Source organism: Mus musculus, chromosome 14 (genome assembly GCF_000001635.26).
Source record: "Mus musculus strain C57BL/6J chromosome 14, GRCm38.p6 C57BL/6J".
In the NCBI taxonomy this organism is placed as follows: Eukaryota; Metazoa; Chordata; class Mammalia; order Rodentia; family Muridae; genus Mus; species Mus musculus.
Window position 1 is genome coordinate 15,432,353 of NC_000080.6, and position 24,574 is coordinate 15,456,926.

General features: G+C 41.4%; 1 protein-coding gene and 1 long non-coding RNA gene across 5 annotated transcripts in view; one reads left to right on the plus strand and one right to left on the minus strand.

The window, feature by feature from the left end:
* Positions 1–6,635, minus strand: part of Lrrc3b (leucine rich repeat containing 3B) — an 81,473-nt gene extending 74,838 nt beyond the window's left edge. Inside the window, exon 1 of one of the 3 annotated variants that reach the window (NM_146052.4) lies at positions 6,221–6,635. The gene's annotated coding sequence lies outside the window, so the exon portion shown is untranslated. Of the gene's footprint in view, positions 1–3,976; positions 5,094–5,607; positions 5,793–6,220 lie in introns of those variants that run through there. The other 2 variants (XM_006518006.2, XM_006518005.3) reach the window with 2 other exon arrangements.
* B230110C06Rik (RIKEN cDNA B230110C06 gene) lies at positions 5,271–20,093 on the plus strand. 2 transcript variants are annotated; one of them, NR_152123.1, is made up of 4 exons: positions 5,832–5,963; positions 8,083–8,297; positions 17,036–17,193; positions 19,099–20,093. It is a non-coding gene; the product is annotated as an RIKEN cDNA B230110C06 gene (long non-coding RNA). The 2 variants fall into 2 exon arrangements; NR_152122.1 differs by lacking the exons at positions 5,832–5,963; positions 8,083–8,297 and adding an exon at positions 5,271–5,391.
* The last annotated feature ends 4,481 nt before the right edge of the window (positions 20,094–24,574 follow it).

Genomic DNA, 24,574 nt, shown 5'->3' on the forward strand with positions numbered 1-24,574 from the left:
TGATGTAGGGCATCCCAGAGGCCTGACCAGGATCTTCTTCCTGCCCAAATTCCCAGCCAAGCATATTGCTTAGTCACTGTGGGCAGGGAACCCTGGGGGCAGGCCTGGACAAGGCCTGGTCCTCTAAGTCAAAAGAAGTCAGAGTGAGAGAAGTTAAAGAAGTCAGAGTGAGAGTGAGGGAGAAGCCTCACAGTGTTAGCTTTAAATAAACACATAGTGCACTGTCATGCTGCCTTGTTCTTATCTATAGACATGGCCTGTTTCTCCCAGTAACATAGTGTTGAGAATACCTATCCTATCAGTAACCCAAGAAAGAAAAGCAAAGCAGGCAAGAGGGAGGGGAGGGAGGAAGTGAGGGAGAGGGGGAGGGAGAGAATAAGTAGAAAGGAAAGAAAAAGACGATGCTAGCCTATATTTGGACACAGTGCACTACCAAGTTTCTCCATGGTATTGAAAATAGTTTGAGAAACATTTTAATAACATTTGTTTTCTTTCCTTCTTAACAAAAGGCACAAGAACACTTTTAAACACTGAGTGTAGTGACATTTGCAAGGGGCACGTATCAATAGTTTAAAAGTTTAGGTTGGGATGAAATGATTAATCTTGTAACCTTTCCTAATCTGCTTATCCCTCTAAGACAAAAATCCATTCTTATGACACTAGTTCTATTTCAAGGACTTATTCATTTGATCATGAAGAATTGTAAGGGAGTTTCTATTAATTTACCACTTTGAGGAAATACCACTGACTCAAGAGAAGACTCCAGACTTCACTCTCACAGGAAATGACCATGTTATATGGCTCAAGAAAAGACTCCAGATTTCAACTGTCACAGGAAATGGCCTTGTCACATGCTGAACTGAGATGCATTAATAGCTAGGGCTTGGCAGAGTACTCAAAAGTTGATGGCCATCTCCAATCTAAAAGCCGATCTATCCTGCATTATCAAAAAAATGTTTAGAGTCACAATATACATGTAAAATAGGGTGCTAACATTTAGCTACATAGAGAACTCAAATGTGAACATGCTTTAAGATAGAATATATTGGTTTAAGGCAGAATTAATGAGGAGAGAGCTTCGTTGGTTCTACTTTGATATTTTCATATTGTTTTGTTTATTTGTTTCACTTATGGAATTCTCTCAAGTCTCTCTCTCTCTCTCTCCCTCCCTCCCTCCCTCCCTCCCTCCCTCCCTCCCTCCCTCCCTTCCTTCCTTCCTTCCTTCCTTCCTTCCTTCCTTCCTTCCTTCCTTTTTTTCTTTCTTTCTTCCTTCCTTCCTTCCTTCCTTCCTTCCTTCCTTCCTTCCTGCCTTTCTTTCTTTCTTTCTTTCTTTCTTTCTTTCTTTCTTTCTTTCTTTCTTTCTTTCTTTCTTTCTTCCTCTCTTCCTTTCATTCTTTCTTTTTTTAGATGAGGTTTGTAGCTCTGATTATCCTGGATATTCCTTTGTAGACCTGGCTGGCCTTGAACTCAGAGATTCACCTTCCTCTGCCTCTGAGTCTACCACCACCACTCAGATTTAGAATCTGTTTTGACTTCTCTTGCTATTAAAAATCTAAGTTGTATGCTCTGGAATATAATTACTTATTTTTAAATATCAATCTAAAATGAAAATAATATATAATCAAACTGTGTAGAACATAAACATATATTGTCAATGTGATCTAAAAGAAGTGTTCATTTTTTCTTGTGATTACTCTCACAGTTGCTTAGTTTTTCTATTGTCTACATTTATAAACTTATGTTTATAAGATTTAAATGTGCTTGGAGAATTGTGATAGCATCCTATGTGCCACTTCATAGGATACCACATAGGTGCCCACTGAGTAAGGAGATTGGATATGGACCACAGGGTGAGACAGAGCAGCTACTTCCCATCTGCTCTGAAAAGCCTGGAATCTAGGATGAGAATGTTCACCCAGCTTCTTTGTCTCCGAACAGAGAGCATTTCTGGTCATGTTGTAGCAGTGGATTTCGAGGGCACAACTTATTCTCCTACTCCTTACCTGCTCTGTCGTAACAAATCCAGTGTCTTCACCTTGATTTAGTCCCATTTTGGAGACAAACTGATTGGTTATGGTCCTCCCTGAACAATGTGTCAGGTGTATGAATTTCCCTAATTACAGTAAAAATATGATTCACTCTGATGAACTCTCTAAAATGTGAATGCAAGCCCTTGAGGACTTCGGGACCCTATGATTTTCCCAGCAGACTCAGAACAAGCAGGTGAAAGTGGATAGGTAGAAAGGATGAGCAAGCCTTTGACATAGCCCTTGCTTTTGGAGTGGCTGTCAGTTAGAGCTTTTCCAGCAGGCCTTACCTTTTCCCCCTCCCCAGTGACTACCCAGAAAATCTGTGCTGGTATGAAACCAAACTGGGGGTGACATAAGAGTCACATGGTGTCCAAGTTCACTTGTAATCAGTGCCATCCTGCTTGAGATGAGAAATGGACTTTTCCCACTCTACAGTTGAATATTTTCTTCCTTTGTCTTCAATAGGACGTCATCCTAGAGTGATGACCTCAGAGCAAAGAGATGAAATACTCCTAACACCCAGAATCCCACTCCACAAAACTTCTTAGAGGGCTACAGACTCTCTAGTGGCTGGGAAGTACTCTCTGTGGAAGGGGCTCAGTGAGTGGAGGAGTATTTGACTCCTGAGGACAGCAGCAAACTTAGAATTATGCCAGTGCTGAGGTCGAATGCAGTGGCTATCAGGGAGAGAAGTCCACCAATGCATTTGGCTGAGTAAATAAGGCCTTTCGCTTTATATTCTGCATTTTCTCAACTTTAGCAAATGATTGTGAGCAGGATAAAACAGAACTATTCAAACTTGATAAGGCTTTTCAGAAATGGCTGATAATCCATTTAATCTTATTTAGAGTCATTAAAGATTTGCATGGTTAGTTGATTTTTGTTGCTTTGAAGGCTTATAAGTAGTCTACTGCATTTGTATTCCCAGATCCAGGTTTGTGGTGACTTGTTCATTGTTTTCTACTTAATCAGGTAATGCTGATTAAAGGGATTTTTATGGAAAAGTAAGAAAAACTACCTTTTTTTAAAAATAAGGAAGTTATTTTCCTTCAGTATTTTTAAGATGCTGAATAACATCAGAAGTAGGCATGTATTTATGTATAAGCAAAGTTCACTGGACCCAGGTATCAAAGACAATGGTTCCCACATTACTAATCTACTACATCACTGAGGGGCCTTACTCCATGCCAGTGGGCCTCCTCAGGAGAGGCGGCAGGCTCTGGCTTCCCAGTTAGTGCTATGTCCTCATCCACCCTCCAGAAGGACATTCTACTGCTACTCCAAATGCCTTTTGAGCACAAAGCAGATCACACACAGGTCTCCATCTCTGTCTCTTCCTGAATTAAAAAACAATCTGCTAACAGGTTGAAAGGAAACGCTCAACAACAACAGCTGGCTTCTTAGACTGGGTTCCAGTGCACTCCAAGAGACTCTGACTCTGGAGACACGCAGCATTGGCCCCCATACCCTAGATTCTACTGGCATGTGTCCCTGGGCTTAGACTAAAGCAGAAGGGGCCTCATCCACTCACCTCTCCCCCGTGGACAGCCTTTACTACAAAATCTGCTTATGAGTTTGAGGCACACAGCTTGCCCACTATAGGAACCAGCCCTTCTATGTACTGGCTTTCTCCATGATTTTGTTCCCACTTATACAAACCTATAAGACCACTTTCATGGCTATTGTGTCAATTAAAGGTAACACAAGCACATACAATACCCATAATAGCATCTGGCCCTGCATGCAGAACCAACCCAAGCAATGTTAGAAGGCACTGCTATCACTCATGTCTCCCCCACAAGGTTCAACTACTGGCCCAAGCCACTCAGAGAGGTTTTGACTCATTCTCTCAAATTCCCACGAGATTCTACCCTATTTCCTCAAAAAGCAGGAGAGCACAAATCCAGGTTAGAAACTCCCAGAAACCTGTCAGAGTGGGGTCCTACCTCAGATATCCGGGAATATTAGAAGAAGCTGCGTGCTGTGCTGTCACTTGCGAGGAGGTCTGGCTGGTGAAGGCATGGTCACTTTTTGTGCCCCAGAAATGCATCAGAAGCTTGTGTGGAGGGTATCCCCATTCTTGGTTGTACAGCTTTCTGTTTTGAAGCAAGGAGCTAGCTGCCCCAGGTATGCCTGGGTGTGGGAGTGACCGTGATAGAATTCCTCCAAGGGCCTTGGTAGTACACCTCTCTTCTAGAAGGCTCTGACTAAGCCTAACCAAATGATTCCAATTCTGCTTTTCCCCAGTTAGAGCAGAATAGGGGAGACAATCACAGGGCAACCTAGGAAAGATTATTCTATAAAAAGCCAGAATATGAGAAGTTTATGCAAGGAGAACCTGAGAACTGTCCATAGCCTGCACCAGCGCAGCCGCCAAACGCTTCTCCACTAGGCTAGGTAGGGACTAGACGTGCAGGGCCCTCAATCACAAGTGTCCCTGGATATGGGGTGAAGAGAACTATGTGCCTCCTCTCCCATACATGGTGATGTGTTCCCCACCAGGAGAGAGAGAGAGAGAGAGAGAGAGAGAGAGAGAGAGAGAGAGAGAGAGAGAACCCTTTCTTTACAATATGCACACTAGGCCTCTTCCCAAAAGTGGTCTTGAAGACCAGATGGCTTGGGTGCAAAGGTGGATCTCTGCATCTGCCAAACCATCAGAAACGACCAGGACGATATATCTGGGGAGTTGGTAAGTTAATATAGACCCACCTCTGATTCCAGATACCAGGCCGAGAAGCTAGGTCTTCCCTCACTGGAGGAGCTGTGCACACCCCCTTCTGTTTCTCCACACATCCTCCAGCTTTAAGCTAAAGATCTTTCCTAACCCAGCTAAGGGCTCCCCCCACTCCCTTCTCTCCTCAGCCTAGGTGCAAACCTTGAAGCCTCAAGGGGAAGCTGTCTCCCAGATCAGCCTCTGCCCTGGATTCTTCTCTGGATTGTTGGGACCCCAGCCTATCTGCTGACACCTGGGGACTCGCCTTAGTTTCTCACACATATACCCCTGGGGATCAGGCCAAAAGTCCCCTTCCCATTCCAGAATATACACATCCTTAACGCCCTAGTGCTGTCAGAGAAGGTGGGCGTAGATTTACAACCCGGTGGTGGAGATGAAGGGGTGTAGGAGCAAGCGGGTGCCGGAGAGGAGAGGGGCTGTGATCCTCTTAGAGCCAGGGACAGCGTCCTCGGTCCATTATCTGAACATTCAGTCACCGCCCAAGATGCCAACGCAATCAGAACAGAGCCGAGAGGTTTGTTTGTTCCTGGCGAGGGAGCTCTTTCTAACCTAGGCAGAAGCAGCCAGCCTTCTGAAATACCCCGGGGCAGGAATCCCAGGGCTGCTTCCCACCTCCGGACTTCTCAGGTACCTAGCCCCTCTCCCTGGCCCCTCACCTGGGCCAGCGCCCCCACCCCCAAACAGACTTCAATCTCTTTTCCAAATCCTCTTCAGTGGCCACGCTGAGGTGCCCCATCGCCTACATTAGCAGAGCCTTTCCGTCCCCCCTCACCCATTGGCAGATCTCATCCTCTGCTGCCTCCGGCAACCTCAAGAGGGATTTTTCCTCCCCAAATCACTTACTTCACCCATCCAGATCAGCACTTGTATTTCCCGTAGCACATAACCATAACCGAAAGCCACTCCGAGGATTTTTATTATCGATTTGGGGGTGGCAGGATCGAGCGATCTGACCCTCACCGCTCTTGAAGACATTAACAGTGGCATTAAGTTCCACCTCCCCTGGTTAGCCCTACCCCTTCCCATCTGCGACAGGCAAGAGAAGCACTACTAGATCCTAAGCCCTTGCCTCTGAATCCGGAGCTGTAGGAAGCAAAAAGTCGAACTGCAAGAACACAGTGAGAGAAATGGGCAGATGCCTTAAGGCTAGGGTAGCTGGGGGAAGGGCGCACGCGAGAACTGAACAGATACCGCACCAGGTGAGAACCAGGAAGGGAGGGTCACAAAAGTTTGCAGACTGCTGCAAGGCACCTGGTTGCACAAGAGCGAAAAGGGTCGACTTCCCTTCTCCAGGCAGGGTCTCTCCAAAGATCTGTGTCAAAAAGACCTGGAGGTTTGGCTCCACACGGCTCAGAACTGCGGTGACCATTCTCTGCTTCCCAGAGAGATGGCCTAAGCACCCTGACTGGGAGCTGAGCCCGCGCTCTGCATAAAGCAACAGGCGGCTGCACCTTACCTTGCGCCAGTCCTGGGTTGGGATGGCTGCTCCATCCTCGTGGCGCAGGGAGGAGGCGTTTGATGCATAAGCCTAGGGGTGTGCGTGCTGCTAGCTCCAGCCGACTGCAAACTGGACTACCCTCCCTGACCCGGCCCGCCGGCCGGGCTCCGCTCCGGAGCGACCGCCGCGGCGGCGTGAATGCGCTGTGGCCGGGGCGCAGGACGCAGGCGGTGCGTGGCGCGGCTGGCGTCTTTGCGCGCTGCCACCGAGTGAGGGTGCGGCCCTGGGCTGCCGTGTGGGGCACGACTTGGCTTTTACTGCTGCGGCGGCCGCTGCAGACCCTGTGCGGGGCGCCGGAACCTCACTGGAGGAGGAGACAAAGATGCGAGGGAGGCAGAAAGCTACTCGCCAACGTGCAGGCGGCTCAGTCACTAGAGGGGACTCGCCTCCAAACCTGGACTGGGAATGGAGGAGGGGCGAGGCTTCAGGGACGAGCTAGAGCGAGTGAACGTGACTGGTGGAGCTGGCTATCACCTAACTGGCACTGCTCTTCTGCCTCCTAGCTGGAGATCCTGAATAAGGAGGGGAGGAGTTTCATTCAGCCTTTGCTGGAGAAGCAGAGCTGAGCTAGGAACATTAGTTAGCCTCCTCCTCCTCTCTTGCTTCCTCTTGCCCAGTTCCAGGACATGTTGCTATGGCCCCATTCTTTCTTCCATTTCCTGACTACTGAGACCAGAGGGAACTGTTTAGCCTAGGTCCATTGCTGTCAACGGGGAGGAAAAGCAAACATTTTTAATTAACTAAAAATGACTTACTGGGTGCACAGGGCAAGAGTCAGGCACACTGCAGCTAGCAGCTAGAACAAACCCATTCCAGATGGGGACTCACCAGAAAGTCTTTATCATTTGGTGACCTCTATCAAGCATATTAAAGCTTGCAGCATTTCCCCATTTGCAACGATGCTGTTTTATGCAGGTTTAGAAGTATGCTGGGTCTGGCCACATTGCAAAACTGTAAACCACTGAGTCCCCCCAGCAGCTGTGATTTGTCTAGCAGCTCCACATTATACACCTTTATATTCTATGACTTGTATTTCTAACATTTCACAATATGATTTTATTAGTCTGGATTTGAATTGTCATCACTTTTCAACACTTTTAAACTGAGAAATCAGGACCTAGAAATAAATATATATGAATAGCAGGTATGTAATTTGGTCTAATTACTCAAAGGAAAACTTGGCATTCCCATTGAAAGTATAAAATTTGTCTGTAATACTGTGCCAGTGATTCTACTTCTCACAAGTCAGGAAATAACTGAGAACATCCACAAAATTTATCTGAAGAGATGCTCACTAGACTGCTGTATAAGCAATGGAAGGTTGTATAAGCAATGGAAGGTTGGAAGAGAGTACAAGATGAATAGTGAAACATTTCATAGGAATATACAATAAAATATCACATATTGAACTGTTATAGATGACCTCCGCCGTGGGTAATCGGTGTAAGTTTATCTAAAGAGTTCCAGAGCTCAAGATGAAACCCGACATAATCTCACAGAGCTGGCTTGCATCCAAGTCTTTCCAACTGTTGATTATGCTATCCTACATTTGAATCTTTGGTTGATGCTGTGTTTTAAATGAAATAGCACTTGTGGAGCACTCACCTCTTAGTAATGTCCATAAGGCATAAATTTGGTTCAACTTAAGACAAATGTCTGACTATGGCTCAGATAAACTATACAGTAGCTTTCTGGTTTGGTTGGTTCGTCAAGTTGTCAACTTGACTTGCTGAATGTTGGTATCACCCATGCTATAAAAAGGATAAATGACAGGCCCTAGAGTTTGTCACCTCTGTTATAAACTTAGATTTGTTTTGTAGCAACCAGAAATCAAGTCCGGCTCAGCAAAGGATGTTCTTTAATATGAGAAGCTGATTGGTTGTTTCCTCTGCTTCTGCTGATGTCCAATTAAAAGAATGAAACCGGAGAAAGATAGCTTCTTGGAAGCCCTACTTATAATCTAATTAGTGAACCAGAGAGAGAACTTAGCATCTCTGACCTTCATGCTAACCTTCAGGGCCTTTCTGCTTCAGAGGTAAATGGCATTTACTGATGTTTTCTGTTTAACTTCCTTTAGAAATGGAGTGAATTGTTTCACATTCAGTATGTCATAGAATCCTTTGCATATAGAAGAAATTCCTTCAGTTATGCCCTGCATTCTCAATTGAAACATCTCTACAATAGTTCGATGCCTTCCTCTCAAGTGGGGCTGCATTTCTCAAATTCAGATTGGTGCCTGAAGCCCTGTTATCTATAGAATGTTTTAAAATTAAGATATGAAGATGTTGATCTCACAAAACCTTTGCTCAAGGCATTCCAGGTAATAGCAAGCCATTGCAAAGCAACCTAAAGCTGGAATTTTGGCAAGGAGGCCCCTATAGAGCATACTCACCACTGGGCTTACCCTCAGTCAAAGAAAGCCTGGCCTGTGCCTAGCCTTGAGAGCTGGGGAGCTGGTGGTTATCCCATGCATGCATTTCTCCAGAGATTCTGTGTATTTCTCATGGCCAGTGACTTGGTTCGCATGAAGAGGGAGGTCCAAATGCAAGGGAGACTTTTCCTTAATAATGGACACCTGATGAACATCTGGAATGCAAGTGGTACAGGCATATCCAGTCTTTATAGGATGTAATACGTTTTAGTCCAGAAAGTATCAACACACAAACAAGAGAACAACCTAATCGTTTGAATGATGTTGACAAGTGAGTCAACTTATTTTCCAAGTATGGGGCTAATTTTGTGAAAAATTGGATCGTTAGTTAATTAAATATATTAAAAATATTATATAATTGATTTTAATAATGATTTTAGATGGTAAAGACTGAATTCATTACAATGGTGTTAACTGCCTCTGAGGTTTAGTTCGCCCCCTGTATTCTCATAAATACCTCTTGCTTTCTGCCAATCAGTTCACCTCCCCATGACTTGCAGGTCAGGTCCATGCAGAGAGTATATGCTTGCTGCAAATTTATTGAAAAGATGAATAATTCAAACCCCCTTGACTTTCTTATCTCCAAAACAGCAACATCATTTCTGAGCTACTCCATAGGGAAGCTAATTAATTCTCTGAAACTGGGAAATATTTTGAAGTTCCAAGGTACTTTAAAAGCACTCAAGAACACTAACATGTGCAATAAAGACAGTATTATTATTTCCCTAGCATATAAATGGCAAGTAATTCTCTATTAATGTCTTTTTCTGAATATACTCAACACATTATACAATACACATTAATGTGTTGCTGGCTCATTTCTCTTGGGGACACCTTATGTGGACTGAATAAGATGTGGTCTTTTCTAGCTCTGTTGTTTGCTCACTTCTTCAGTGTTGAGACCTTCCATTTATGTGCATTTCCTGTCAGAAATGTGACCATGGACAGCACTGGCTTTCTATGGTTCTGTCTTATTAGGCACTATGAGTACCTATGGATGATTGAAGTGCTCTGGCCATAAACGGTCATTTTGCTCCGAACCTGAACAGTCTAATAGAGATCTTTGTTTTACTGATTTTCTGGAAAAATGTGAAGAGTTAACTGTGAGATTCAGGTGAACATATGGCAGCTGAATCTTCCACATGCAAACCTTCTATAGCATGTACATGTTTGTCCACTGTCTCCAGGATAAATCTTAAGTTGTCACACTGGGATAATATCAGAGGCAGTGGCTCTCTGGATGGCCTTCCCACCTGCCCGCAGCCATTGGAACCAATTTCCTGCATCTTCTTCAGCATTTGTTTTATTCATCTTCTTGTTTAAACAAATTTGCCTTTCTTCCCAAATTAGTTCACATTTGCTCTCTGTCACCCAGCACCAAAAGGATCCCCACTAACACAGCACTGAGGAATGATTTGAGAAATTCCTTCCAATCTCTTGGTTGCCTTTGGTCCTATTAATGGTGTCCTTTGCCTTACAGAAGCTTGGCAATTTTATGAGGTCCCATTTGCCAATTCTTGATCTTAGAGCATAAGCCATTGGTGTTCTGTTTAAGAAAATATACCCTGTACCCATGTGTTCAAAACTCTTCCCCACTTCCTCCTCTATTAATTTCACTGTATCTGGTTTTATGTGGAGATTCTTAATCCATTGGAGTTGAGCTTTGTACAAGGAGAAAAGAATGGATTGATTTGCATTCTTCTACATGCTGACCTCCAGTTGAACCAGCATGATTTGTTGTAAATGCCATCTTTTTCTCACTGATTGTTTTAGGTCCTTTATCAAATATCACGTGACCATATGTGTGTGGGTTCATTTCTGTGTCTTCAATTCTATCCCACTGATCTTCCTGCCTGTCTCTGGACCAGTAGCATACAGTTGTTGTTGTTGTTGTTGTTTTGTTTTTGTTTTTTGTTTGTTTGTTTGTTTGTTTTTATCACTATTGCTCTGTAGCACAGCTTGAGGTCAGGGAAGGTGATTCTCCCAGAAATTCTTTTATTGTTGAGAATAGTTTTCACTATCCTGGGTTTTTGTTATTCCAAATGAATTTGCAAACTGATCTTTTTAACTCTGAAGAATTGGGTTGGAATTTTGATGGGGATTGCATGGAATCTGTACATTGCTTTTGGCAAGATGGTCATTTTTACTATATTAATCCTGCCAATTAATGAGCATGGGAGATCTTTCCATCTTCTGAGATCTTTGATGTCTTTCTTCAGAATTTTGAAGTTCTTGTCATACAGATTTTTCACTTGCTTGGTTAGAGTCACATTAAGGTATGTAATATTATTAGTGGCTATTGTGAAGGGTGTTGTTTCACTAATATTTTCTCAGGCTGATTATCCTTTGAGTAGAGGAAGGCTACAGATTTGTTTGAGTTAATTTTAGATCCAGCCACATTGCTGAAGTTGTTTATCAGCTTTAGAAGTTCTCTGGTGGAATTTTTAGGGTCACTTAAGTATACTCTCATATCATCTGCAAATAGTGATATTTTGACTTCCTCCTTTCCAATTTGTATCCCGTTGACCTCCTTTTGTTGTCTAATTGCTCTGGCTAAAACTTGAAGTGCTATACTGAATAGATAGGGAGAGAGTGGCAGCCTTGTCTAGTCCCTGATTTTAGTGGGATTGCTTCAAGTGTCTATCCATTTAGCTTGATTCTAGCTTCTGGTTTGTTGTATATTGCTTTTATTATGTTTAGGCATGGGCCTTGAATTCCTGATCTATCCAAGATTTTTAACATACAGGGATATTTAATTTTGTCAAATGCTTTTTAAGCATCTAATGAGATGATCATGTGTTTTTTTTTTTTCTTTGAGTTCGTTTATATCGTGGATTGCGTTGATGTATTTCTATATACTGAACCATCCCTGCATCCTTGGAATGAAGCCTACTTGATGGTGGTGAATGATCATACTGATGTGTTCTTGGATAATGGTTTGCAAGAATTTTATTGAGTACTTTTCCATGGATGTTCATAAGGGAAATTGGTCTAAAGTTCTCTTTCTTGGTTGGGTCTTTGTGTGATTGAGGTAGAAGCCTAATTGTGGCTTCATATAATGAAATGGGGAGTGTTCCTTCTGTTTCTAGTTTATGGAATAGTTTGAAGAGTATTGATATTAGTCTTCTTTGAAGGTCTGATAGAATTCTGCACTAAGACCATCTGGTTCTGGGCTTTTTTTTTTTTTTTTTTTGGTTGGGAGAATTTTAATGAATGCATCTATTTCTTTAGGAGTTATGGGACTGTTTAGATGGTTTATCTGATCCTGATTTAATTTTGGCTCATAGTATCTGTCTAGAAAATTGTCCATTTCATCCAGATTTTCTAATTTGGTTGAATATAGGCTTTTGTAATAGGATGTGATGATTTTTTTTTTAATTTCCTCAGTTTCCCTTGTTATGTTTCCCTTTTCATTTCTGATTTTATTAATTCTTTCTGTGCCCTCTGGTTAGTTTGGCTAAGGATTTATCTATTTTGTTGATTTTCTCAAAGAACCAGCTCCTGGTTTGGTTGAGTCTTTGTATAGGTGTCTTTGTTTCCACTTCAGCCCTGAGTTTGATTATTTCCTGCTGTCTACTCCTCGGGTATATTTACTTCTTTTTGTTCTAGAGCTTTTAGGTGTGCTGTCAAGCTGCTAGTGTATGCTCTCTCCGCTCTCTCCAGTTTCTTTTTAGAGGCACTTAGAGCTATGAGTTTTCTTCTTAGCAGTGCTTTCATTGTGTCCCATAGGCTTTGGCATTATGTGCCTTTATTTTCATTAAGTTCTAATAGTCTTTAATTTCTTACTTTTTTTTCGTCCTTGGTCAAGGCACCATTGATTGGAGCATGTTCAGCTTCCATGTGTATGTGGGCTTTTCATTGTTTTTGTTATTATTGAAGACCAGCATTAGTCCATGGTACAGAGTTAAACAAAGAATTTTCAACTGAGGAATATCAAATGGCAGATAAAGCAGCTAAAAAATTGTTCAACATCCTTAATCATCAGGGAAATGCAAATCAAAACAACCCTGAGATTCTACCTCACACTAGTTAGAATGGCTAAGACCAAAATCTCAGGTTACAGCACATGCTGGTGAGGGTGTGGAGAAAAAGGAGCACGCCTCCATTGTTAGTGAAACTGCCAGCTGGTACAACTACTCTGGAAAACAGTCCTGAGCCTCCTCAGAAAATTGGACATAGTATTACCTAAGAACCAAGCTATACTACTCTTGTGCATATACCCCAAAATGCTCTAACATATAACAAGGACACATGCTCCACTATGTTCATAGCAGCCTTATTTATAATATCCAAAAGTTAGAAAAAACCCAGATGTCCTTTGACAGAGGAATGGGGTACTATTCAGCTATTAAAAAGAATGACTTCATGAAATTCTTAGACAAATGTATGGAAGTAGAATATATCATCCTGAGAGCAGTAACCCACTCACTAAAGAACACACATGGTATGCACTCACTGATAAGTCCACATTAGCCCAAAAGCTTGGAATACCCAAGATACAATTCACAGACCACATGAAGCTCAAGAAGAAGGACGACCAAAATGTGGGTGCTTCAGTCCTTCTTAGAAAGGGGAACAAAATGCTCAAGGAAGGAAATATGGAGACAAAGTGTGGAGCAGAGATTGAAGGAAAGGCCATCCAGAGACAGCCCCACCTGGAAATCCATCCCATATACAGTCACTAAACCCTGAAACTACTGTGGATGCCAAGAAGTGCATGCTAACAGGAGCCTGATACAGCTGACTCCTGAGAGACTCTGCCAGTGCCTGACAAATACAGAGGTGGATGCTTGCAGCCAACCATTGGATTGAGCAGGAATCCCCAATGGAGGAGTTAGAGAAAGGACTGAAGGAGCTAGAGGGGTTTGCAATCCCATGGGAAGAACAACAATATCAACCAACCAGACCCCCAAGAGCTCCCAGGGACTAAACCACCAGCCAAGGAGTACACATGGAGGGACCCATGGCTACTGCCACACATGTAGCAGAGAATGGCCTTGTCTGGCATCAAGGGAAGGAGATGCCCTTGGTTCTGTGAAGGCTTGATTACTGAGTGTGGGTGAATTCGAGGGTGGGGAGACAGGAATGGGTGAGTAGGGGAACACCCCCATAGAAACAGGGGTAGGAGATAGCAGTTTTCCAGGGGCGGAACGAAGCTGGGAAGGGTGGGGGGGATAATGTTTGAAATGTAAATAAAGAAGTATCCAATAAAAGAATAACATGAAAAAAACAAATAAATAAAATATGTCCAAATTTGAAAAAGAGAGGGAAAAAAAGAAAGAAATTCTTCCTAGAGAAAGTCTGTTTAAAAGTTAGATAAGACATTAACACAGTTGCTTTGTCAGGGGGTTTTTGTCTCCTGAAGTCGATAGGTCATTAAATAATGGAAATGGAACCTCAGCTTCTAGAGATTAAAAACTGTACCTTGAATGTGAAATTCAGGAGCATGGCAGGTGTTGTACTAAATGAAACCTTTCTGAGAAGAGAGACCTGGGTCCCTTGCCCTATAATGTGACAACTAGAAGAACATTTTGCATATTTTATGCATTCTCATTTAGAGAGTTAATGTGTCTGCTTGTACCTCCCTCACACTCCCATTAGAAATAATAGAAACTACTACTGCTAACTCATTCCATAAAGCAGTTGCTACTGCACTGAAGCATCCTCAGAGCCTCATTCAGCTTCTTATCAGCACTTTGGATGTGGCTGGGCATCTATGGATCCAAGAGGGCTTGTTGTCATACATCAAATAGTTTGCTCTAGGGCACCCATGTTCTTTTTGCTGTGATCATGATTTGATATTAAATGTCTCCAAAATGTTTTTTCTCTGTATTGCAACATAGTCTCCTTAATGTATTTCACCAAAGGGCAGAAATCTGTTCTGGGTAGTGAACCCTCATCATCCCTAAAGTAACTAGTTTTCTTCCTTTATGTTTCTTACTACCCAACTAAGAATTTTCCAAACTGCTTGAATCCACAACCGTATCCCAAGTCTACTTCTGAGATAACCTGAGCATCTCTCTGATCTACTTATTCTAAATCCCTAATGGAAAGAAAAGAGTCAGATTGCTATGTGTTTTTAAAGAAGAGGCCAATATTTATGAATTTCTCCCTTTAGTAAATGGGGCATAAGATTCAGAGTGCCCCAGTTCATGCGCTGGACTTCCCTCCTAAGAATGCCTTAGTGAGTGAACAGACAATCAGCTTATCTCAAAGATCCCAGATCACAATTTTGATAAGGGTCAAATACACCAGGAGGGATATTTTTTATCTCTGTCAAAATTTGGTCCACATGACTCATAATGGTGAAAAGGTAGAAACTACCCAAATACTGGCCAACTGGGAGAAAGATCAAATATATCTGTGCAGTAGAATGTTGTTTGGGCAGGCGGAGGATTGAAGTTAATTTACTATTTCAAATAGTCTGGTAGAGAGGCTGTTTGAATGGTGCTATTTTATTCATGATAAAAATGATCTTGCCCTGGAATTTAATCTGACTGTTCAGTGGCCCCTCCACTTTAACTGGTAAGGCCCTGAAGGATCTTTCGTTTTTCTAGCGTCCTCTTCCATCATTAACACATCTTTTCTCTGAATTAAAGCCTCTGAGTTTTTAATCCTTCATTCATTCATTCATCCACTTATTCACTTAGTTCTGCTTCTAAGCTTTTGAATCTTCTCCTATATGTTATTTTTATATGGCTGGAACACTTAAAAGTATTTTATTTATTTTAATTAATTTACTCTTTAACAATGTCTAACATGTATATATTCTGGTTATAGTCACTGACCCTCACTCTATTGTTCTTCTCTCATACCTACCAACCCTCCCAAACAAATCTCTATCTACTCCATACCATTTTGTTTTGGTTTTCTTTGTGACCCACTGGGTTTTATCAGGGTTACTTGTGTGGGAATGGGTGTGATCCTATCTGCTTCTCATGAGTAGCTTGCCAGTGCTTACAGATGACTTTCTACAGACTCCCAACTGTCCTCAACTCTTATTAGCTAACCTGGATGAGGTGGATCCTGAAAGCTCCCTCCAATCTATGACTGAATGTTCAAACAACACTTGTTTATGAATGCTACGTCTCACCATTTTCTTCTCTATCACTCAGCTCTTACACGTTTTTCCATCCACTTTTCTGTGATGTTCTCTGAACGTTTGAAGTGTGATATGGTTATTCTGACTGCTCAATAGTCACTTTTGCTCATCACCTTTACTAGCTACAAGTCTTCATAGTAATTGCATTCACTACAAAGAGAAACTTCTGTGACAAAGGCTGATGATAAGACTAATCTATGGTTATAAACATTGATATTTAGAAGGCAGTTTGATAAGAAGTTCTTTCAGCTATTGCTTTTGACCTCCCCAGTCATGGCATTTGGCCAGATCCACCATATCTTGTATACAGTTCTTTCCAAAGGGTTCTAATTAGAAATCAGTTGATTATCTCCATAACAGCTATGCCACTATTGTACAAGAAGGTACATCTTGCCTAGCAAGTTGTTATCATCACATGCAGACTCTAAAGTTGGGAAAAATCATCACTGATCTTTTATTTTCCCACTGTCCATATAACAATTCTGGAGAAAGCTTTTCAGCTCAGTTCCAGCATGCTTCTTTGTATTTTACACTAAAGTGTGTATTGTTATCATCTATAGGATCTTACTTTTTAGTTCTGGGTGCAGCCAAAACAATGATCATGTTTCCCACACCATGAAATGATGCATGGTTAGGATGGCAAGTGTACTAGTTATATTGATTGAACACCCCATATTGTATAGATGTTTTCTATCATACTGTACCCCAACTACATATATCTATTAAACATAGAAATATATTTTAAAAATATGGAGCTCATGAATGAACTTTGAAAGTAACAAAGATTGCATACTATATGACTCCATCATATAAAAGAACTATAACGGGGGGCGGGGGTCTGTAAAGCCACAAGTACATTTGTGGTTGCTTGGGGCTTGGCTTTGGGTTAAAGTTCCTCTTAAAGGGATGGCTGTGTTCTAGGGTCACCTAGATTGTCACCTGTAGTGATCGGTCGGTATACTAAAAGTCACAGAAACATAAGCAAAGCTATGGTGGGTGGTTATATTCATGTGATGGCAAAGTTAATATTAAGACAGACGAAGACTCTACTATCTTCATATTCTCTCCCTCTCAAACTACATAGGAGTCTAGGAGTATAGGCTAAAAGCACCTCAGTATTTCTTCCTTAGGTCTCCCTTATTCCCCATGTCTCCTTGTTATTCTTCACATGGAGATTCAGACCTACAACGTCCTTTTGAAGTTTCAGTGATAAATTAATATCTCTATCCTTATCTTTTAGTAGAACAAGCAAACTCAGTTTAAATGCCAGAGATTTTCAAGGAATGGAACAAAGAAAGCAGAGTGACAGGAATGAAAGACACTGAAAAAGTCCTCACTGGCAGGAATTTATTCTTGTTACTTCTGCATACCATCAACGATGTTTGCATCTTCATCAAGGTACTGCAGACATGCCACTATTGCTCTATGCCCGTGCATGAACTCTGGCTGAGGCAGGCTGCCCTTCCTCCCTCTGTCATGCTTAGGGAAGCCAGCACATTATTCCTGCTAGTTGGTCTGGAGTCAGTTCAGTATTTAATTATGGGGTTGATTTCCTTCTTTTGTACTAATGTTTTCTCCACCCACTCAGAGTGTTTGAAGGATCTTACAAGGAACTTTTCTGGCTGATCACATTTCACTGCAAGAACCCAAGGGCATAAGGAAAGAGCCCTCCACACTTTACAAGATGGGATTTCAGTCTTTTGTTCTAAACGTAAGGGACACAGGAAGCCCTAGGGAAGCCATAGGACTTCCCAAACATTAGTTTTCTCTGCTGAAAAACAAGAGAATTGTGCCATTGTCTCCAAAGCTCATTTTAGAATATATATTCCCCTAACAGGTTTGATAATCTTCAAAGACAAGCCTCTGTTTAGGTTTGCAGACCAGAAGCTGACAAAGACAATAGGGTAGTGTACTAGTCAGCGTCCCTATATCTTGTTGGCTAATGAAGTCTCATTTGCATAGCTGGGACATCAGCCCTTGAGATAGCTCTGTGTTCTGAGATCATTTTCCTCCAAGAGAGTTAGCAAGCATATAAACAGAGGGCTACAGTGAGGGACCCCAAAACATGAACCTTAGTGATATACTGTTGGGAAACCCACACAGATGCCTGCCTAGGTGATATGTTCTATCAGGATATTCCACACAGACATTCCCTCCAATGTGAGCCTGGTAGTTCTGTCAAAATATTCACACAGATAACTGATCCAGCATGGTCCTATGTGGAGTGCTGTCCCAGGCATTTTCTACCAATAACCATTTCAGTTAGGTTCCTAGACTTGAGTTAGTTTTCATATCTCTAAAGATGGCATTGTCTGTATAATCAGTGTTCCATCTATATATTTCCAACATAGCAATCATGAGGCTAGATAGAGTTTTCATGGTAATCTTGAACCTGAAACTATTGATCATGTGTTGCATTCATTTCCATCTCTCAATAACCAAAATAGATTATGGTGGTTTGAATATGCTTGTCCCAGGAAGTGGCACTATTAGGAGGTATGGCCTTGTTGGAGGAAGTGTGTCACTGTGGAAATAGGATTTAAGACCCTCATCCCAGCTGTTTGGAAGCCAGTCTTTTCCTAGTGGCCTTCAGATGATGATGTAGAACTCTCAGCTTCTCCTGCACCATGCCTGCTTGGATGCTGCCATGCTCCTGCCTTGATGATAATGGACTAAATCTCTGAACCTGTAAGCCAGGCCTGATGAAGTTTTGTCCTTTTAAGAGTTGCCTTGGTCATGGTGTCTCTTCACAGGAGTAAAACCCTAACTAAGACATAGATGGCCAAAAATGCCTAAAAAAGGAAGTGAAAGGGTATTTATGAAGTAAAGTATATTAATGTGTATGCACTTGTAGTTTTTGCTAAAAGGTTCATATTGGGATTTAGAAGATAAGAAAGTAAATAATCTACACGATGAATCAGGCAAAATAATAAAAGCAATGAGAGAATGGGCATATATGTTAGTAACAAAAATTATACATATTGAAAAGTCAATAAGCCAGAAAAACTGGTCTGTGTAGAAACTAATTTATAGACAATATTGATGAAGCATCTATCTGGTGAACTGGACTGGAAATGTAGATGTTGCATATGAGGCAGGGGAATCGTGGAATCATGAGCTAAAGAGATATTGAGAGGAATTTTTAAATATGTAAAGTGTATCCACAGATTGTAGAAAAGTGTTATTGATTCTCTTAAATATTCAAGAATGTGTGTGCATGGTAGAGCTAAGATCTTATCAGGGAGGTTGCGGGAGAAGGTCAATATAGAGTTTGAACAAGGTATGTCTCCTTCATGTTTGCAGGCTAGACATCTCTTCCTGTGAACTTGGGATGGATGGAAGATGTCTGTGGAAGGATGCAGATGATGAGGCCATTAAGAACTCAACTGTGATGGACAGTCTTTTTCAAATTATTGTTATTATTATTATTATGTGTATTTTATTTTTCCATAGTATCTGACCACCCTCTCTATTACAAATCATACTTAATGTTGTCACTTATGGTACAGTATACACATAGCACCATAAAAACAAGCCATGGAGTTAGCCCTCACTACTGCATGAATGTCTGAAGGACAGGTACCATCGGCTATCTTTCTAGCCTGCATCAATTATCCTGTCTACTGCTGCATGTCCATTTTTACCTATCATTAAGATTCACAAAAACTTAAGTTACTTAAAAATTAAACATTTAAATGTTTGTTGACAAAACAATAAACATGAAAAATTTTTCCTATTACCTTGGCCAATAAAAAATTTAGAATTTCTAGTTACTAGGCACACAGGACTCTAAAGTATGCTATACCTTGCCTGCTTTGAGCTACAAATATATTCTATTTTCTTGTGACACCACCTTTACAGGAAGACTTCTCGCTGACCCCATATGCTTGATGGCTTTGGGGTCTTCTTTCCAGGGCTTCACATAGCTGCTGTCTTCCTAAGGCTAAATTGCCTATTTGACAGTAGAATAATGAAAGTCATTTCAAGGTTGCTTCTGTCAAAGCCACTAGGGCCAGCATTCTGGGGACTGCTCTGGATATAAAGTGCTTAATTGAAAGTAATCAATGCCACAAATCAATTCAGGATTTAGCATCAAACACTGTTTGCTGAACAGGACCAGGAAGGAAATCCCTGGTCTCATAAAACACAGGAAAACCACAAAGTGGAAGCTTCATTCTAGCTTATTCTGCCTTCCTTAAAAGGTGGTGGCATGAGCCAATTATACAGAAGCTAGAATGCAAGGATAAAATAGAAAATTGATTTAACTTTTTTATTTAATAAAAAGGATCTAAAAATTTAATGAAGTAGAAACCCTGTATTTAATATAGGTCATTCAAATAGAGGAGACATTCAACCCCCCCCCCATACACTAACATGGCAGGGAGAAAGGGAAAAACGGGGGTGGGGGGGTGAGAGAGAGAGAGCCAGAGAGAGAGAGCGCATAACATTTACACCAAATTACAGAATTTCATTTGGCTTACCATTTTTTCATATTTTTCTAAATATGCCACGAGAATTTGCTTATAACGCTGTGTTGGCCCACATATATATCTATATATCTCCTGTATCTTATGTTCAGACTCTGTGGTGGTAAAACTCAACTTGAGAGAATAGCACAAGGCTTCAGTGTAGACTTCATTCTGCTGGGAGCTGTGAAGATACATCATTTCAGCCTCAGGGCATATGTCTCTGAAAAGCCTTGACATCATGTTAGGGGTGAATAAGAAGACCCTGCAAGGGTCAAGAAAAGTGGGTTTAAAGTGCCTTGGATATTATGTGTGCTCATTTAGAGAAGCTGCCTACCAGATCTACCTGTCACTGCTGTGACAAGGGGATCTCTATGTACCACAGCTCCAATTGTACAGAGAAACAGATGTGGCATGGTGACACCATCCCCAGCAGTGCAAACAACTGCCTGATGTCAACTGCAAGCCTAACTCTGTGGAACCATATTGCCCAAAACAGGCCCTCAGAGAAACCACACACATACAGTAGGAGTCTGTACCCCTCAACAGCCCTCTGAAAACAGAAAACCACAAGAGCTCATTTGGAGTATTAGGGACCTAGTAGCACATTGTGTCTATTAAAATGATTTCAAGACTGGGAGAAATCAGTCTTATAATTTATGGTTATTATGGTGAGTTGCTAGAAGAAAAACTAACTTATGGTACTACTAATAGGTTGTTTTGAAATCATTAGCCATTTGATATTCAGTAGAAGAAATTTTACATAAAGACAGCCTTGGATAATTGAGTTTTTGTTCCTAACTTGTGTTAACAGAACCTGATATTTATGATCAAGATTCAAGACTCAATCTTATATTCCTAATCCAAGAAGCCATAGAATTCTGAGAGATTCAGTGGTTTTCCCAAGTTCACATATTTACAGGTAGCACCAAGGCCACTGTTTTTGTTAGAATTTTCTTTTGCTGCGATGAAATATCATGACCAAAACCAACTTGGGGAGAAAAGGGTATATTTTATTTTATAACTCCTAAATAACACTCCATCACTGAATGAAGTCTTGACAAGAATGGAAGCAGAAAACAAAGAGAAATGCTGTTTACTGGCTTGTGCTTCTTCATGACTTATGGCTTATTTAGCCTTTCTCATACCACCCAGGACCATTTGTCCAGGGGCACCACTGTCCCCAGCGGGCTTGCCCCTCCTACATCAATTTTTAAAAATATTTTTATCATATATTTTCTTCATTTACATTTCAAATGCTATCCCGAAAGTCCCCTATACCCTCCCCCCACATCAATTATTAATCAAGAAAATGCACTACAGACTTACCCACAGGCCAATCTGATGGAGGCATTTTTTCAACTGAGGTTCCTCTTCCCAAAGGACTCTATCTTGTGTCAGGTTGATGTAAAATTAGCCAACACATCCACTATAGCCACTTTGACTGAGAGCAGTGATTCTTAGCTGGTCACAGTTTTAACCTCCAGGGATCACCAGATAATGATTAGAGGCCATTTGTTGTTGTTGTTGTTGTTGTTGTTGTTGTTGTTATAGTAGGAAGAGAGTTAGTCTTTGTCTCTGTCTCTGTCTCTCTCTGCCTCTCTGTCTCTCTCTGTCTCTGCCTCTCTCTGAACCTCCCAGGTGGAAGCTAGTGTGACACAAATTCCTGCCATATGCAAAATGTCACTCATCTCTGCAGTGTCACTTTTAATTGCAAAAGCTTACAGGCAGACACATAAATTCTCTCACCAATACACCCTTTCTCAAGGCCCCTACTACAAAGATAAACTTGCTCCTGTGTTAGTCTAACATGTTCTTATGAACAAAATCAAGAGCAGCAAAAATAATAGATCTGAAAGTTTTCTATGACCTTTCACTTCCATTTCTACTCTTAACAGTTCCTTTCCAGTGTCAGCAATGTGTTTTCAGCTCTGCTTTTACTCTGTGATCCCAACCCAGTTACTGCCAACCTCACGTAGTTCTTACCAGTCCACCCCTTCTTAGCATTAATATCTCCACTACGTAGCCCCTTCTCCAGATCTTTTGTATTTTAAGCTTGTCTCAAACTTTCTATCTAGCAGAGGGTTTCCTTGGGCTTCTGATTCTCCTGATTCCAAGCCTGAGTTTTGGGAATGTATATATTGTGCTGTCATTTCTGATTTAAGGATCACTTGGGATTAAAGTCAGGGCTTCATTCATAACAGAATAGCATACCACCAACTAAACTACAGTCTGGGCTTCTCTATTTTTACCTCAGAACTCATATGGTCTGTGTTCTGCTTCTCAGTCCCAGTCACTTTCTTCCTTTCTTAGTTGTCCAGTGGGACTAACAACATATGCCAATGCACAGAGACCACATTGGGGGAATACATGCAGTAGCATGCTGCAGGCACTGAGTATCTGGAGACAAAGGGGACAATTTTTCTGCAGCTGAAATATTGTAAAGATGATTAACCTAAGCTATTTTTGAATCTGAGCCAGAGTGCAGAAAATACTTTCTACTCTGTGTGTTCTCTGTGTTCCATTCACTGACCTGGGTGACCAGGACCGGCCAACCAATCATGTTTCAAATTCCAGAACATGGAGCTCATTGATTTCATCTGAAAGCTCTTCGCTGAGCATCTTCCTCTTGCTTCTTTACTTTATTTTGGTCTCAACTAGCTATTGATATCATCCAAGAAACATCATCAGTTCACTAAAGTAAACTGTGTCTTAAGAAAACACTGTCCTCCTCATTGTTGAGAAGAATATTCTGATTTTTTCCTCTCATATATGAATAACTGATACCATGGCATAATACGTTTATTAGAAAGGAAGCATTGAGGGAACATGGCTTTTGTTTGTTTCTTTGTGTTTAGTATCAAGAAGAGCCCACAGCATCGATGTGAGATTGGATAGGTTCATTTTCAAACCAATTATGTTTGAAGTTGGAAGTTTGGAGTGTTCTTAGACTGCATAGAAAACCCAAATTGCCCTTTAACTTGATGACTGTGGACTTCAAATTCTAGTCTCCTGATAACATTCTAAATTCACTGAAGACTGCTTACAAAATCATACTTTAAAAAGACTCACGTCTATTTGGGGGGGCTAAACATGACCAATAAGTAAAGATATTTCTCTGAGTCATATACAGAAGGCGACATATCCAATTACTTTTATTCAAGTAAGACATAATTAATGATCTGATTAAGGGACAAAAATTAGACTGCTTTGTACTGACGGTATGAGTAAAGTAAAGAGGAATGTTGAAGGAGAGAAACTTCTTTCCCTTTAACTGTGATGCACACTTGGAGTCTGACAGCACCTTACTTACCTGGAGTCTGGCTTCATGCCAATGAGTCAATTTCTCCCTCTAGGTAGAAGTCCATACGTCTCAAAAGGTTTACCACACTCCTTTTGATCATCAGGAAGTACATGATATCACCTCCTTCTGTACTTTCTTGAGCTCCGACTTACTGTCCCTGTTCCTCCTCTTGCTTTCTGAATCTAACCTGGAGATGGAAATGAAATAAAAGAACCATTGTATGGTCTCACAAGCATATACATAGCACTTGTATCTGTGTACTCCATGAATTTGTGAGTTATCTTCCATAGACTTAGAGTCCACAGTAGGAAAGTTTTGTGAAATTAGTTGGTTAGGAGTTGCTCTCAGAAGGGAAATGTAGGAAGCAGAATCAGGAAAGAGAAGGAATCTAAGTAAAGACGCAATCTTAATTGAAGTGTTTTCCATCCTGAAATATAAGGTGTGGCAGAAAACTGTTCTTCTAAAGGGAAAGGAGGCAGCCCTGGCCTTTGTCTGCTCAGTAGAGTAGGATGTATGCCCACCATGACCTCACTGGCAATAAACTCTTATCCCATACTGTTTTACAACAGCCAGAGGCTGCAGCAATCTACATTCACCCGCAGAAGTGTGATGATGTCTCCCCCTTCACAGGTGAGAGAGACTGGGGCATGGCATCAGCTGTATTTCCTCTGGCTTACCGATCTCAAAGACTCATGGATCACAGTTATAGCCATTTTTAATACCCCAATCACTCTCTCAAAGGGTTGCTACTTGCTACAGCATTATTTACAGTGCCTTGAACATCATGGCTGGCATCTTGAATTTGTTTTGAGGAAGTTCTTGTACTACAAGGCAATGTGTATAGAGCATTTGCAACCCAAATAACACCTTCTCCTTGAAAGCTCTGAGTGCTTTACAAAGAAGCATTTTAACAAGTCTCAAGGAACAGTGAAAGGGCTCAAGCAAGATGGTAAAACATCTGATCTAACGATGAGAAGATGTTGTTTTATTACCAGCTTTGAATAATAAT